The 16,338-nt window shown below is 44.9% G+C and overlaps 1 protein-coding gene across 1 annotated transcript in view; it reads right to left on the bottom strand.

The window, feature by feature from the left end:
• lhfpl4a (LHFPL tetraspan subfamily member 4a) overlaps positions 1-16,338 on the bottom strand; it is a 30,290-nt gene that overhangs the window by 12,265 nt on the left and 1,687 nt on the right. The window lies entirely within an intron of this gene.

A 16,338-nucleotide genomic window follows, 5' to 3' on the forward strand; every position in this document is an offset into this window, starting at 1 on the left:
TCCCACCAGCATCCGCCATCTCTTTAGTAGAGTACGTACGGGCAAGGCCGCAGGCCCGGACGGCATGCCAGCTTTTTTGCTCAAAAGCTGTGCAGAGGAACTAACAACGACATGGTGTCCAATATTCCAACAGTCACTTAACATTCACACAGTTCCAGCTCTGTGGAAAGAGTCAATTATAACTCCAGTGCCTAAAAAGCCCTGTGCCACAGTAAACAATGATTTCCGTCCCGTAGCTCTCACTTCGATTGTTATGAAATGTTTTGAAAAATTTGTTGTGTCACTGCTCATGAAGGATGTCAAGCCAAAATTAGACAAGTACAGTTTGCGTATAGGCGGGAATGCAGTACTGATGATGCAATCCTTTGCAGCTTGCACTTTATTTCCAAGCACCTTGAGAACACAAAAGCTTATGCTTGAATTGTATTTGTTGGTTTTACTCTTTTTTTAACAAATAGAACACAGCAAGTGAAGGTCAACAGAACACTGTCAGACACCAAAACACTGCAACACAGGAGTCCCACAGGATTGCGTTGTATCACCAACACTGTTTACATTGTACACCAATGATTGTAGGACTGTGCACCCTAACAACTATATGGTGAAATTTGAGGACGATACAGTGCTCCTGAGCCTTCTACACAAGGATATGGACCCCTCTGTGTACCAGGATGAGATAGACCTATTTATTAAGTGGTGTGACACCAACAATCTTATACTAAATGTGAACAAAACACAGGTAATGGTTTTGGATCTGAGGCAAGTGACTGACCATGAGCCAGTGGTCATCAAAAATCAGGAAATCACCCACGTATCCTCATATAAGTATTTAGGGGTTCATATTGATAATCTACTCTGCTGGAAGACAACCTGTGTAATAGACTGCAACAGAGGCTATATTTTTTGCGAAGATTAAGTTGTACGGCGCAAGCAGCCACATCATGATGATTTTCTACCGTGCCATTGTAGAGAGCATCATTAGATATGGGATCACCTCATGGTTTGGCAACCTAACCGTTAAGCTAAAAAGCAAACTGGCCGGCATGCACAAAACAGCAATGAAAATCGTGGGGAGGAAAGAATATGAGCCTATACAGAGCATCTATGAGCAGGCAGTTAGGAAAAAAGCAAAGAAAATTATTTCCAACTCCCAACACCCACTCTTCCCTGAATATGAAACCCTGCCATCAGGGAGAAGACTCTGTGTGCCGCTATGCAAATCTAACCGCCTTAAATTATCATTTGTCCCAGCCTCCATTAAGCTGATGAACAATGTGCAATAGAATAATGTGCAATAAATAGGTTAGCACTTTAGCACATAGCACTTTAGAACTAAGCACTTTAGCACATAGCACTCTATCTATACGTTCTAGTGCAATAAAAACTAGCACTTTATCCCCATACTGTAGATTTCTATGCTATACAGCAAGGTGCAATTTAAGTCTATCAAGCTCCATGTTCTCGATGTTAAAGTTGTTTTTTCTGGTTGTGTTTGTGTCTGTGGTTATGTTTTTGTTCTGTTGTACTCTGTGTATGTTAAGAAAGCAATGATGCGCTTTGCCCAAGACAAATTTCCCCACGGGGACAATAAAGTTGAACCTTGACCTTGACCTTGATCCTCAGACAGATGGACTCGTAGAAAGGTTCAATCAGACCCTAAAGCACACAAGTACCCCTGACTGCAGCCCGCAGACGGAGCCCACATGGAGGGGGCGGATACTCAGTCCACATGGAGGGGGCCGGCACTCCGCCCACATGGAGGGGGCCGGCACTCCGCCCACATGGAGGGGGCGGGCACTCAGTCCACATGGAGGGGGCGGGCACTCAGTCCACATCGAGACGATTGAGCAGATTTCCGCTGCTCTTGTTAATGCAAGAGTAAACGGTAATACTATGTTAAGCTAGCGGGAGCCCATGCTGTTAATTAAATTATACAAACAGATGGTACGGGAGTATTGTGACTGGGTATCTTTCTTGCTGCGTACCATGGAACTATTATAAAGTTAAGCATAGCCTAAACGACTTGCAAATACATTTTCTCTTGTTTATTTTTTTTTCGCTTAGCTGTTCCACTCATGGACCTATTTAGGTTCTACTTAAGAGTTCACGTTACAACCGTTCGCCGTTGCTCCATGTTTAAATCACAGTGCCTTGTTCGTGACCAGTCTCAAATTCACTAACTGAAATAGTGCCCCCTAGTGATCTTTTTTTTTTTTTACTCAGTATTAATAGGCCTACTATTGCTGTTTTCGCTTGAATTTTTGTATTTCTCTACTGATTGCTTCGACAATGCAACATTAAAAGTTACTAACAGCGACTTTACACAGAAGCTCTGGCTCTGGGCCCCCCACCGCCCTTGGGCCCCTGGGCATGTGCCCGTGCGGTAATCCACCCTTGCCTGTAAACAATGCAACGTGTGCGAACTCCTGTACCCGTCTGTCTGTGAGAGTTACAGGCCCAGTAAGAGCCAAAATAAGATTTGGGGAAAGACTGGGAAGACTGGGACCCAAAGGTATGACCTTAACAGATGTAATGTGAGGAATAACGAAGTGACCACATCTAAGGGCAAAAAATGTACCTCAATAGACATAATGAAAAGCTACATGTGTGAAGCACATTATGTTGCACCAATCACAGGAGCACTAACAACAGTCTTTTTATTCAACAAAACAATTAAAAAATAACTACAAAAAATAGATTGTAAACTATTAACATAAAAGATAAATCAATAAAAAGTAGAACAAACAAAGTCTCAACGGGGGGGGGGGGGGGGACACACTGACGCCTTCCTCAGTGAGGTGGACGCCACTCTTGCTTCACGCTCTGTCGCCCGACATCGCCGTCACCGCCGCCATAGCTGCCAAGCGCCGCCATTATGCTGTATCATCAGACTACATTGGAGTCGTGTGGCGCAGGCGTCACGGGGAGGGGGGACGGGGAGGGGGAGAGGTGTTTGACTCAAAAGAGGAAAACACCTTCAGGTTTCTCCTGTCCATCATCTCTCCACACAAAACAGTTCATAGTCAGTATGTAATCTGAATGAGAATTGGAATGGTTTCCACGTTTCTTCCTCATCCCCGCCGTCATGGGATTTGCGCTGTGTTGATGCTGCCATCTGCTCCCAACCTTCCATCCCAATGACCTCTGGGATCGAAACGCTGTCCTTGAAAGACTGTAACTGGCACCATGCTGCTGCCTGAATTGTGTCCTTCAGGACAACATCATCTTCCTTGAAGAAGAAAGAAAAATTATTTGTCTGTAGGCCTACTTGACACCCTACTCTCCCAAAACCACAAAATGGTATGCAAACAAAGGCTACTACTACTGATGAGTTTTCAGTGATAAAAAACACTATTCAACTAGTCATCAGACTATTTCATCTGGCTATACATACAACCTCCAGCATTACACACATATTACATACCAGGTTCCCAGGTTCCAGTTCCTGGTCTTCAGTTTTGCCTGGAAATAAAACAGATTGTTGTCTATAATGTTGAGTAGGCTAATGCAATGGAATAATAAAAGTAGGCCCTAGTAGTGCAATAGATCAGCCATGGAGTAGGCTATAACTTGTATATTGATGGTGTCTCTAAAAGTCAAAGAAAACCAGTATAAACATAAAAGCAGTTTTCTACAAAAAAACATTGCAGCGTTTCGGTTTCCTATTTTTCGGCTGCTTTGTAGATGGCTTGTGCATATACACAATGTAATTAGAATAAAAATAATATTGATATTCGATTTCTGTGGACTCTTATGAACATTTCAAGACCCAACATGAAGTATCAACTCATTGCTAAGGATATACACAACGACGATAAAGTAAGAATGCACCAAGGGTGGGGGAGGGTGAGGGGGGCTATTTTGACCTAAGACACTAGGATATATTTGATCTATATTCATTAAACACATTTATTCCACCGAATGGTTGACATTGGTTGACATTCCTGAGATTCTAAGCTTTCAAACGGTGTATGACATGACTATATCACTCAACCTTATGATGCTGAAAATTGACCTAGCATGTTGGGGGGAACATGCTAGGTGTAACTTTCTCGCCGGCGGGATTTGACGATTAAGTAGTTAACAAGACATAATACACAATTGCATGAAGATTACTAAATATATGAAGCATTTTGACAGTCTCACTTACTTGCATGTTTTAGGCATCACTCGCTCGGGCGGGCACACTCTAATTCCAGGTAATTTCAGGTACATTTCAGCTAATTTCAGGTCAGAAACGGGATCAGAAATGCTGTTTGACCAGTCCTCAATGTGAACTGAGTGGCCGCCCCCTCCACGTGGACTGAGTGCCCGCCCCCTCCATGTGGGCGGAGTGCCAGCCCCCTCCATGTGGACTGAGTGCCCGCCCCCTCCATGTGGGCTCCGTCTGCGGGCTGCAGTCAGGGGCTTCTCAAAGCACATGCTGCGTAAAGTTGTAGATGGTAAGAATTGGGATCAGCTGCTACCTCGTGTTCTTTTCTCCATACGTGAAGTCTACAAGTTCCACAGGATTCACCATTCGAAGTGCTGTGTGGACGGAGGCCCCGGGGCATGCTGGATGTGGCCAAGGAAGCCTGGGAGCAGCAGCCATCCCCCCAGCGCAGTTTCGTGGAGCACGTGGAGCGGATGCACCACAGAATGACCCAGGTTTGGCCCTTGGTTCGTGAACACATGCAGCAAGCCCAGGCACAACAGGCACAGGTGTACAATCGAGGAGCCCAGGTGAGAGAGTTCGAACCAGGACAAAAAGTCATGGTCTTGGTCCCCACGAATGGCTGCAATTTTTAGACAAATGGCAAGGGCCTTATGAGTTAATGGAACAAGTGGGACCAGTGAATTACCGGATATGACAGGTTGGCCGAAGGAAAGTGCCTGGTCCAGTCCTATAGTGTTGGGAAGCCCGATGGTAGCATTAGGTTCTGCAATGACTATAGAAAACTTAACGAGATCTCTCTATTCGACACTTATCCTATGCCCCATGTGGATGAAGTGGTTGAAAGGTTAGTACCTGCCCAGTTCATCTCCACACTAGACTTAACCAAGGGGTGTTGGCAAGTGCCACTAACGCCACAAGCAAAGCCAAAGACGGCGTTCTCGACACCAGACGTGGCCTTCCAATACCGGGTCCTCCCATTTGGTCTTCATCGGGCCCCGGCAACTTTCCAGAGGCTCATGGACAGGGTGCTACGGCCACATCTGGACTATGCAGTAGCTTACCTCGATGACATCATTATCCATAGCACGTCATGGGATATCCACCTCCGGCACCTAGAAACTGTCATCCAGGCCTTGCGGGAAGCAGTGCTGACAGCCAACCCTGCGAAGTGTTCCCTGGCCCTGGAGGAGGCGAACTACCTTGGGTACACTGTGGGGCGAGGAAATGTGAAACCCCAAGAGAAGAAAGTGGATGCCATAGCAACCTGGCCCCAACCCCAGACGAAACGACTGTTGGGGACCTTCCTAGGGTTAATGGGATATTATCGACAGTTCATTCCGAACTTTGCCTCCATAGCTGCCCCCCTTCATGAGCTGACAAGCAAAAGTGCACCCAAACGGGTGAAGTGGACGGACAAGACCGAGCTGGCCTTCAATCATCTGATGATGGCCCTATGCAGCGAGACGGCGTTGCATACATCTGACTTCAGCAGGAGGTTTGTGCTACAGACAGAAGCATCAGAGGTAGGACTTGGGGCAGTCCTGTCCCAAATACATTACGGCATGGAATACCTGGTAACCTTTGTCAGCCGTAAACTACAGCCACATGAGAAAAACTATGCAACCATAGAAAAAGAATGCTTGGCAGTTAAATGGGCCATTGAAAAATTACGCTAGGGCGTGAGTTTGAAATAGTAACTGACCATGCTCCATTGAATGGCCCATAACAAGGATAAGAATGACAGAATAACCGTTGGTTTTTACACCTGCAGGACTTGAAGTTTACAGCGGAACACAGGGCAGGAAAGCTTCATGGGAACGCTGATGCCATGTCGAGAAGGGATGATTGCTGTTGGTCTGTCGCTCCCCACCGTGGATCAGAGCTGAGGCTGGGGTTATGTGATGGCTCAGCTGCTGAGCAGTCCCCACATGGCCACATGGTGGGCACAAAGGCAGGCAAAGGCAGACAATGGGTGTGGTGTTGGATGGGAGGTACTACTCTAAAAGCTGTATCATAGAGACCCCGCCCCACTCAGGTGTCTCAGCTTACCACTCAGGTGTGCTGAGTTAGCCCTGCAATCAGGGGGCCTTTTAAACCCACCAGAACAAGCTGAAGACAGGCTGGAGGAGCGTGTGGAGACCAGACACACTCTAGGCCAGCCGCGTGATAAGAGGCCTGTGGCCAACCCTCTTAACCCAACTGAACCCTTATAATGAAATTACCGGTTGACTGTTTATTTGATCTGTGTAAATTGTGTCGTGCTGATACGAGAGAAGGCCTGCAGCTGGAGAGGAACCCCCAAAACTCCCAAGAGGAACCAAGAGCCGAGCCAGGGCGAAGAGGTCAGGAACACAGACCCCACTAAGCTTGGCCTGTCGCTCTCTCTCTCTCTGACCCCCATAACAGGAAGAGCCAGACAGATCACCCTGACATCAACCGCCCACCCGGTGAAGATTTGAGTTGCCTTTTTCCCCCCTCCCTTTTCCCCGCACCTGTTTGATTTCACCGCAAACCCTGTAACTGCCTGTTTCTGTTCCGATTGGTTATCCCACTGTTGAGCATCACAGACCAGGCGCCCACAATGTGTTAAGCTAAGAAGACTTCAATAGTCATTGAGAAATTATACGTGTGTGTGTGTTGGTGTGTGCGTATGTGTAACTATGAGGGAGTGTGAGGAAGAGGAGACAGTAAAGAGGGAGTTAATATGAAAGGCTCATGAAGAAGCAAAGGGAGGAGAAGGGGAGAGGGGGGGGGGGGGTTGTGGCAGGGTTCGATGAATGGAGATGGGCTTCCCTGTTGGTCCGTGATTGGTAGAGAGGGTCCTGAGAACAACGTTAAGCATGATTGGCCTGGTTCAACAACTGCCTCAGCAAATCAATGTCACCACAGAGAGGACTGTAACATCCGACCACTGAGAGGGCTGTACCACAACACAGGACTGTACCAGACTGACCACAGAGAGGACTGTACCATCTGATCACAGAGAGGACTGTACCATCTGACCACAGAGGACTGTACCATCTGACCACAGAGAGGACTGTACCACCACAGTGAGGAATGTACCATCTGACTACAGAGAGGAATGTACCATCACATCGAGGACTGTACCATCTGACCACAGTGAGGACAGTAACATCTGATCATAGAGAGGACTGTACCACCACAGAGAGGACTATACCATCACAGAGGACTGTATCATACTGACCACACAGAGGATTGTACCATACTGAACAACACAACGACACAATTGCTTGCACTGGACTACATGCGTTGGTGTCATTCTTTCAAGTTTCATTAATCTTACTCCATATGTGACATGGTTCAAGTTTATAGCATTAGTTTTGGCTCTAATATATTTATATATATATATTTGAGCCAAAACTAATGTTATATATATATACACATAATGATGTTTTGATGTTCATACAGCATGCAATCAATACACACTGTCAATAATGTATGAGGGTGCTGCATTAGTACATGTTCAAGTTACACCCTAATAATGTTAGCTATCCGGGATGTCAGCTAAAAGTATTAGCTCCTGTTCGGGAAGTACCCCCCTCTCCTCTCTCCTCTCTCCTCTATTCTCCTACAGCGTGGCTCTGGTTCAGGCTTCAGACCAGCTAGCTTGGCCCAGCGCGGTCCTGGAGGTCGTGGCCCACAGCGGTCAGAGACAAGCAGAGAGAGACGGGAGCCGGGAGCCGGGAGCAGTTCTCCAGTGCGGCTACACTGTCCACATGCTCTGAATGTAGGCTAATGAGATTCACAGCCTCCCTATCTCACTCTCTCATTCTCTTTTTACTCCTCCTTCTTCTTTTTAATCAAAGCCTGCTTTCCTATTCATGCATGGAACTGAGAACACCGAACTTGGAATTGTGCCCACACACACACACACATACTCACACACACACACACACACACACACACACACACACACACACACACACACACACACACACATACTCACACACACACACACACACACACACACACACACACACACACACACACACACACACACACACACACACACAAACACACACACACACACATACAGACACACACACACACACACACACATATACAGACACGCACGCACACACACACACACACACACACACACCATTTTTTAAAAGATAGTACAGATCTATTCAGTATATACATTACCCTCATTAAGGTGCTAGTTTTCCCTGCCACTGCTCTCAGCAAGAAGATCTCTGGAGGAGGCGATGAGATGGATGAGAGGTCTGCCTCTTGGTACTCCTCTTAGATCAGAATCCATAATCAGCACTTCAGTTAAGAGAATGTCTCTGGGGTCTGATGCAGCACGTAGCCCTGGCTGGGGGCTCTACCCTTCAGGGGAGAAGCCTCCCCTCAATTGGAACCCTCCCATAATTGGAACCCTCGCTTGGAACCCTACCCTTAATTGGAACCCTACCCTTAATTGGAAGCCTCCCTTTAATTTGAATCCTCCCCTGAACTGGAATCCTCCCCTTAATTGAAACCCTCCTCTTAATTAGAACCCTCCCTTTGATTTGAATCCTCCCTTTAATTGGTGGAATTGCAGTCCTTATAGCGAGTCAAGGAACATGTGAGAGTCCCACAGGATCCTGACATTAGAAAGAAAGGATGGTGGAACGTCAGGTGACATCATCAAAAAAAGGGCTTAAAGATAAGGGAGGAGTATTAGAATAAAGAATGTGGAAGCCTGTAGAACAGACCACAATGTACCATCAAAAGGCATGGATCAAACACTGGTTTGGATCAGACACAAAGACGATACAGTAATAAACAATCCACCTCAGAGGGCACACACACACACACACACACACACACACACACACACACACACACACACACACACACACACACACACACACACACACACACACACACACACACACACACACACACACACACACACACACACACACACACACTCTGCTGCTGCATCACATCCCCTTTTCTTTCAGGCAGGAGCTCAGAGCAAATTTGCTGCACTGAGTATCAGTGGAGCCCTCCCACACCGACACCGACACACACACACACACACACACAAAAACACATACACAACACATACACACAAACAAAACACAAACAAACACAGAGAGTGTTCACACACACACACACGCACGCACGCACGCACGCACACACACACACTCACACTCACACTCACACACAGTACACACACACCACCAGAGCTGACTCTACAGAAACAGTGACTGTGAGGGCGTTCAGCTGAGAAGTAAAAGGTTTGTACTTTGTGGTCCGCTGTGAGACTGATACAGCGCCTGCTACCAACACAGATGGCAGAATTCATTCTAAATTTAACTCAAATTAGTAAACGTCATGACGTTTGTTCTGGGCAAGTTCAAAGGGATCTGAGTCAGGGGACAGAGAGAGAGCTCGGAACAGAGAGGCCAGAGAGGAGAACGAACTGTTGTTTTTGACCAGTGAATTGGGTCAGTAAAACCTCTGGTTGTGCATCTCAATGTTATTATTATATCCTTTATTTAACAAGGTTGAGTCTCATTGAGATTAAAATCTCTTTTACAAGAGAGACCTGGCCAAGATGGACAGCAGTACACAGTTGCAGCATAAAACATAAGACAAAGTACAAGTTCAATACTAAGTGCGATAATAATAATACATTTAGATCATTAACTAAAACATTTGCAATTTCCAATGGAGTCCGACATGAACTTCTTTACAACAGCTTTAAATTCTAGGGTAACTAGGTATTGCAGCTTTAGCTGCTTCTGCAGGTAATTCCAGGAATATAGTGCAAAAACCTTAAAAGCCTTTTTTCCAAGGTCCGTCCTCAGTTCAGCAACAGTCATAAGGAGCATGTCCTGAGACAGTAACCCATGGGGGACACGTTTCCGGGACATATGCAGTGACAAATAACAATGGAGTTTACCTAAAATCGCCTTGTAGACAAAAACATACCAGTGACTAATACGTTGCAAAAAAAGAGAAGGCCAATTAACTTTTGAGTACAAAGTAGAGTGGTGAGATAAGGATCTGCTGTTTGAAATAAACCTGAAGGCTCCATGATACAATGTGTCCAACATATGTAGACAGTGAGCTGAAGGATTATGGTGTACAACAGATCACCATCATCAAGAACCGGCAAGTAGGTAGCTTCGACTGGACAGTGTCCGGCCTCAGGGGAAAAACATGATTTGTTCCTTAAGTAGAAGCTACCTTTGGTTTCAGCTTTTCACCAGATTTTGTATGTGAGTTTTAAAATTGATGTGGTCATCGATCATAAATCCAAAGTACTAGCTGGAAACAACCTCAATTTCATTACCTTGAGATGTTACAATTTGCTGATTTAACACCTTCTTTTCGGAATTTGAAAATACTATAAGTTTGGTCTCTTCAGCATTGAGAATAAGCTTCACTTGACAAAGCTGATCCTGAACTCTATCAAAAGCACTTTGCATGTACTGAAAAGCCTTACTGAGCATGGATGCACAACAATAAATTACACTATCATCTGCATATAAATTAAAAGAGACATTTGGGACATTTTGTCCAAGGCTATTATGGGGCGTTTCCACTGGAGTGTGCGGGTTCGGTGTGCACGGATCGCGTTTTCCACCGGCAAAATTGGGCGTGACCCGGACTGAGCCGTATTGAGCCGTACCCGTCTCCCAGTACTCCTCCGTTGGGTTACTGAGATGCCTGAAAGGGTGCTGGCAAGTTCGAGCTTCACACGCCGTCCGTTGATTTATCGAAATAATCGCACTTCCGTGCGACAGGGGGACAATAACAAACAAACACATAATCCGCGAGGTATTTCTGGACAACGGCGAAAGCTTCCTTTATTGAAGTAAATGTCAGGCCAATGTTTGCCGTCCTTCTTGGACGTCCTACATTGTAGATCTTTGTTCATTGTGCGCGTTCTTTTTCCTTGGATTTATTAGCAGGCTACACTGTGTCGGGCTGCTATGAGGTCACAATGCTATCGCCATCCGGCTTAACGCCCCCCACCATAAGGGTACTGTCGGCGTTGGAAACGTGAGAGGTAACTTGACGTCACTAGCAACAACGAACTCAGGCGGCATTCAAGAAAGGTGTTTTCAGTAGACAGCTGTCAGTTCACTTCAGGTCCATGTCATTTCTACGACACTCCATTGTTCCGACCTCGTATGCGGACTCTTCCGGCGGCGGCGGAGCAGCTCCTTCGGGGGTCTGTATACGGCAACAATCCCTTTCACCTCCATGTTGCGTTTCAATCTGGACTTCAGAGAGTCAAAGCCAAAGTTCCTTTTCCCCAATTCCTTCTCCACCATGGCCGAGGTAACCCCCACTATGAGTCTTTATTTGTTGCTGAATACCCTGTCAGTTCGGCCCCGGTGCAATGAATGAAGATCGTTAAAACGTCAGAAGAAAAATACGTCTATTTTGAGAGATGTGCCCGAAACTACTACTTCGGGCACATCTCTCTACCAACATTTAGAAAAACATGTACTTTTAATTCAGCCTTGGGTGAAATTGAAGTGTTACACCTTTACTCCTGTCAGCTCCCAGACCGTAGTCAAGGAGCACAGGAGAGACATTCCCTCCAGGACCAATGTTCTCTCGGGGGTAACACCCTTCACTTTGACCGGCAGTGAGTCTGTTCATAGGTCGGAATGCGGCGGCCACCGATTCTTGACAGGCTGGGTACTTTATTCGTAGTTCCACTAACTTAACAGTACACGTTTGCACAGACACAACTGGCCTCGTTCATTCACAAATGAATGGCCGCAGGAAAAGAGCTTGGGCAAGCGCAGAACTCATAATCCAATTCTAGTCGAATGCACTCTTAATGCGAATATCAATCCAATAATCTAGGGGTATTAATCCGACTATGACTAACCCGATTCGATTTGATTTTAGTCTGACTAAGGTGTATACATGCATTTTAATAATCCAATCATAGTCGGACTAAGCCAATAATTTGATTTTCTTGAGTGTCATGTAAACGCACTGCCTGAGAGGTTTGAGAGTGGTCTGTAATTATTTTAAAAAGTTTGGATCCCCTCCTTTTAGTAGGGGTTGAACCTAAGCAGCCTTGTAGATCTTGGGTATTTTGTTTGAAGCCAATGAGAGATAAAAAAGATATGTCAATGGTTCAGCTAATAAGTCTGCTGCTAATTTTAAAAACCTTGGTTTCAAGTGATCCGGACCAGACGGTTTTCTAGGGTTCTATTGCTTTAAGGCTTTGTGAACCTCAGCAACTGTAAAAGGGGTAAGATTGAAAGTGTTGCGTACATCACTAGCATTCTTACCCAAATGTACATATTTCACAGTAGAATTTTGGGCATTGAACAGGAACCAGGAAGAAATAAAATGTTCATTAAAACAGTTTAACATTTCAACCTCATCATGAACAGCAATGGAGTCTTTGACTAGACAATATGGTCATTCATATGAGGTTTAAGAAACAGATAATGATTTAATTGCTAATTGAATGATCCGAGAATTTTCTCGAATCATTCAAATTTTCTGTAGTGATAGTTAGATAAAACTCAGATTTTGCTTTTCTGAAGAGAGAAGTACATTCCTTTCTCAGCTGCTGAAAGAGAAGCCAGTCAGCCTCAGTGCCTGACTTTCTTGCCTTTGCAAAATCAAGTATGTAATTATACATTTTCCCATTAATTCCCAATTTTCCTAGTTTAATCAGCACACCTTCTCTCCACATAGTGTCATAGGCTTTCTCAATATCCAGGAAAACTGCCACCATTACTTCTTTCATTATCAAAGACTTTTCAATTTCATTGCAAACTTTAACCAGAGCATAATTTGTGGATTTGCTTCTCCTAAAACCAGTTTGGTAACTGGATTAATGTACTCTAGAAAATAGTTTGACCGTGCTACAATAATTTTTTCCATTAATTTTCCAAGATGTGAAGTGAGCGCAATAGGCCTATAGTTTCATGGGTCACTTGAATCTTTACCTGGTTTAGAAAAAGGAAGGATTGTTGCCAATTTCCACTTGTTTGGTCATTTGCCTTCATTCCATGTTTTGATATTATCAGGTAATTCCCTAAACATAGCATAACACAGGTTAAAAATAACCTTGCATAGCATGAATCATCGCATTTTGAGGGACTACTTTTTTATTTGTTTTTATTTCTAACATTATTCTATCAACACAGACTAGCAGCTAGCCTAGCACGAGCAAACTCTGCAACTAGAAGGACTGAATGAAATGTGTTGAAAACTGTCTCCAATGATAAAGAACACCAAGGCTAACTTGGGAATCAGGCCCTATGTCCAAAATCCGAACTACCCCTTTAAGATGAGCTTCATTTTCACTGTATGTTAACAAATTTAACATACAGTAACATTTTGAGTCAGGGACAGCAAAAAGTGATCCAGACACATGCAGTGCAAGCACATGTGTGTGTGTGTGGTGTGTGTGAGTACCAGGATAGGTAGGATGGGAAGATGAAACAAGCAAGGTGATGTTGCATCAGCAACTTCAGCAGGAGGGGATAGGCTGCATGCCTTCATCAAACCACTTCTGTTTGGGCTCTCAGCTAATAATCTGAGCTGAAGTTGGATATCTATCCAACTTCAGATCAGATTATTAGCCCTCAGGACTGCAGGTAGCCAACCTCAGTATACTCAGCCTCCAGCAGGTAGCCAAATTCAGGTCACTCAAGGCTTCCAGCAGGTAGCCAACTTCAGCTCACTCAAGGTCTCCAGCAGGTAGCCAGCCTCAGTATATCCACAGCTTTAAGAAGGTAGCCAACTTCAGCTCACTCAAGGTCTCCAGCAGGTAGCCAGCCTCAGTATATCCACAGCTTTAAGAAGGTAGCCAACTTCAGCTCACTCAAGGTCTCCAGCAGGTAGCCAGCCTCAGTATATCCACAGCTTTAAGAAGGTAGCCAACTTCAGCTCACTCAAGGCCTCCAGCAGTTAGCCAACCCGATTATATGAGCTGTGTAAAAACACAGCTCACCCCAATAAAAGTCAGTTTATACTGTTACATTCAAAGTACAAAAAATGTAAGTTAAAAGTAGAGAGCAGGATCAAATGTAAAAAACGCTTAAAACTGTAGGACTCAGACAAACAAAGACTAACATGCTGCCATCAACATTGACTAATGTTCTGGGCTCGGTGGAAAGTGCTTTGCTGCAAAAGCAGTGAAATACAGCAGCTTCTAATGAGTCCCTTGTGCTGACCTCAGGCTCACAGTGGGCCTGAGCTCTCATTCATCACTACAGTAAGAGATGACCTTACAGTGGGCCTCAGCTCTCATTCATCACTACAGTAAGAGAAGACCTTACAGTGGGCCTCAGCTCTCATTCATCACTACAGTAAGAGATGACCTTACAGTGGGCCTCAGCTCTCATTCATCACTACAGTAAGGGATGACCTTACAGTGGGCCTCAGCTCTCATTCATCACTACAGTAAGAGATGACCTTACAGTGGGCGACGTGTTCACACGTTGTTCATTTTCCAGAGGGGAGGATCCATGAAGAAATCAATGAGGGATCTACAGCCACATATAGATCTCATCTCTCTGGGGTGGGGAGACACCCATCCACTCTAAAGCACAACAACTCCACCAGACCCTTTCTGAACTGAAGGAGCTGTTTTCAACAGGAGCAAAAGAGAAGCTACAAAGTGAAACATGTACCTATTTTAAGATATGCCATTTCCCCAGTGGAGCCAATTATTTGAATACATCAGCAACAAGTATCCACTCACGTGTTCTGAACTACCACAATGCTTTGCAAATGCATGTATTTGTTCTGCTATCTTCTATAAAACCTTGCACATCAGTCAATAGATTAATATCGATGTAGCACGACCACCATCTATTTCAGCCAATTGCCCTGGTGTATATATGCTATGATGTCTCTTACTGAGGAGACAAATTAGATAAATGTAGTTGTTCTGCCTAGCGGGGTTAGACCAAACAGGCATTTGGCTCTGAAGGATCGCTCTGTTGATCCTTTGACAATTGATGGTTTTGAAATGATAAAAGATAGAGGAACATAACATCTTCACGCCCTGAGACACATAACATGACAGTTCATGATAAGACCAGCGGATAGGGGAACATAAAGTCTTCAGGCCCTGAGAAACGTTCCATGACAGTTCATCTTAAGAACAGACGATAGAGGAAAATAACATTATAATCCGCTGAGACAAGTAACATGTACTGCTTGAACCGAAGACAGGACATGAACTTCAATGGAAGTGTAGAGAACAAGATAGATAATGATATTCCAATGCTTAAATGGTGGTAGCATGTGTTAACGGTTGCTCGGTGTGGCATGTGCATGTGTTCTCTCTCTCTTTCACTCTCTCTCGCTCTTTCTCTCTCTCTCTCTCTCTCTCTCTCTCTCTCTCTCTCACTCTCTCTCTCTCTCTCTCTCTCTCTCTCTCTCTCTCTCTCTCTCTCTCTCTCTCTCTCTCTCTCTCTCTCTCTCTCTCTCTCTCCGGACCAGGGCTCTCTTTGTGAGGTGAAGTGGAGCATGAACATGTCTGTGATGTATAAAGGTTATAGGGATGACATCACAGCTCGCTTCCTTCTGCATGCCCTCAGCTGATAGCCTTGTAGCTTTTAAAATGATGTCAGCCTTTCCAAACCTATGATGCATAACGATTAGAAAGAGAAATATTTCGAAATCATTTAATTGTTGATGTGTGTGTTGTTCTAATGCGTAATGCCTATTCTGAATGTGTTTTACTGCAAAGCACAACTAAGGCCTAGATCCTTCATCAAACATGGGAGTGGTTCATCCTGGGAATGAACAGCCCGGGACACAGCCTGGGAGTGACCAGCCTGGGAGTGTACAGCCCGGGAGTGAACAGCCCGGGATGAACCGGAAGTGAACAGCCCGGGAGTGAACAGCCCGGGATTGGTTCATCCCGGGAGTGGTTCATCCCAGGACTGGTTCATCCCGGAGTAAATGAAGTGATATAAACACATATATCTGGTTTCTCTCTTTATCTTCTAAATGTCATGATCCCTATGTGCTAACGACCGATCACAAAGGAATTGCACCAATACCTAATCGCCATAATGACTCTAAACTAAACTGAAATGTGTGTCCTAATCAATTTCCCCAGTTTACAAAAGAAAGGTGTCATGAACCACCGCTGAGGAGAAAGGACTAATTTAGACAGATCCCTGATCTGAGTTAATTCATTAAAGGTGGGGATCGAC

The sequence above is a fragment of the Gadus chalcogrammus genome, chromosome 13 (assembly GCF_026213295.1).
Source record: "Gadus chalcogrammus isolate NIFS_2021 chromosome 13, NIFS_Gcha_1.0, whole genome shotgun sequence".
In the NCBI taxonomy this organism is placed as follows: Eukaryota; Metazoa; Chordata; class Actinopteri; order Gadiformes; family Gadidae; genus Gadus; species Gadus chalcogrammus.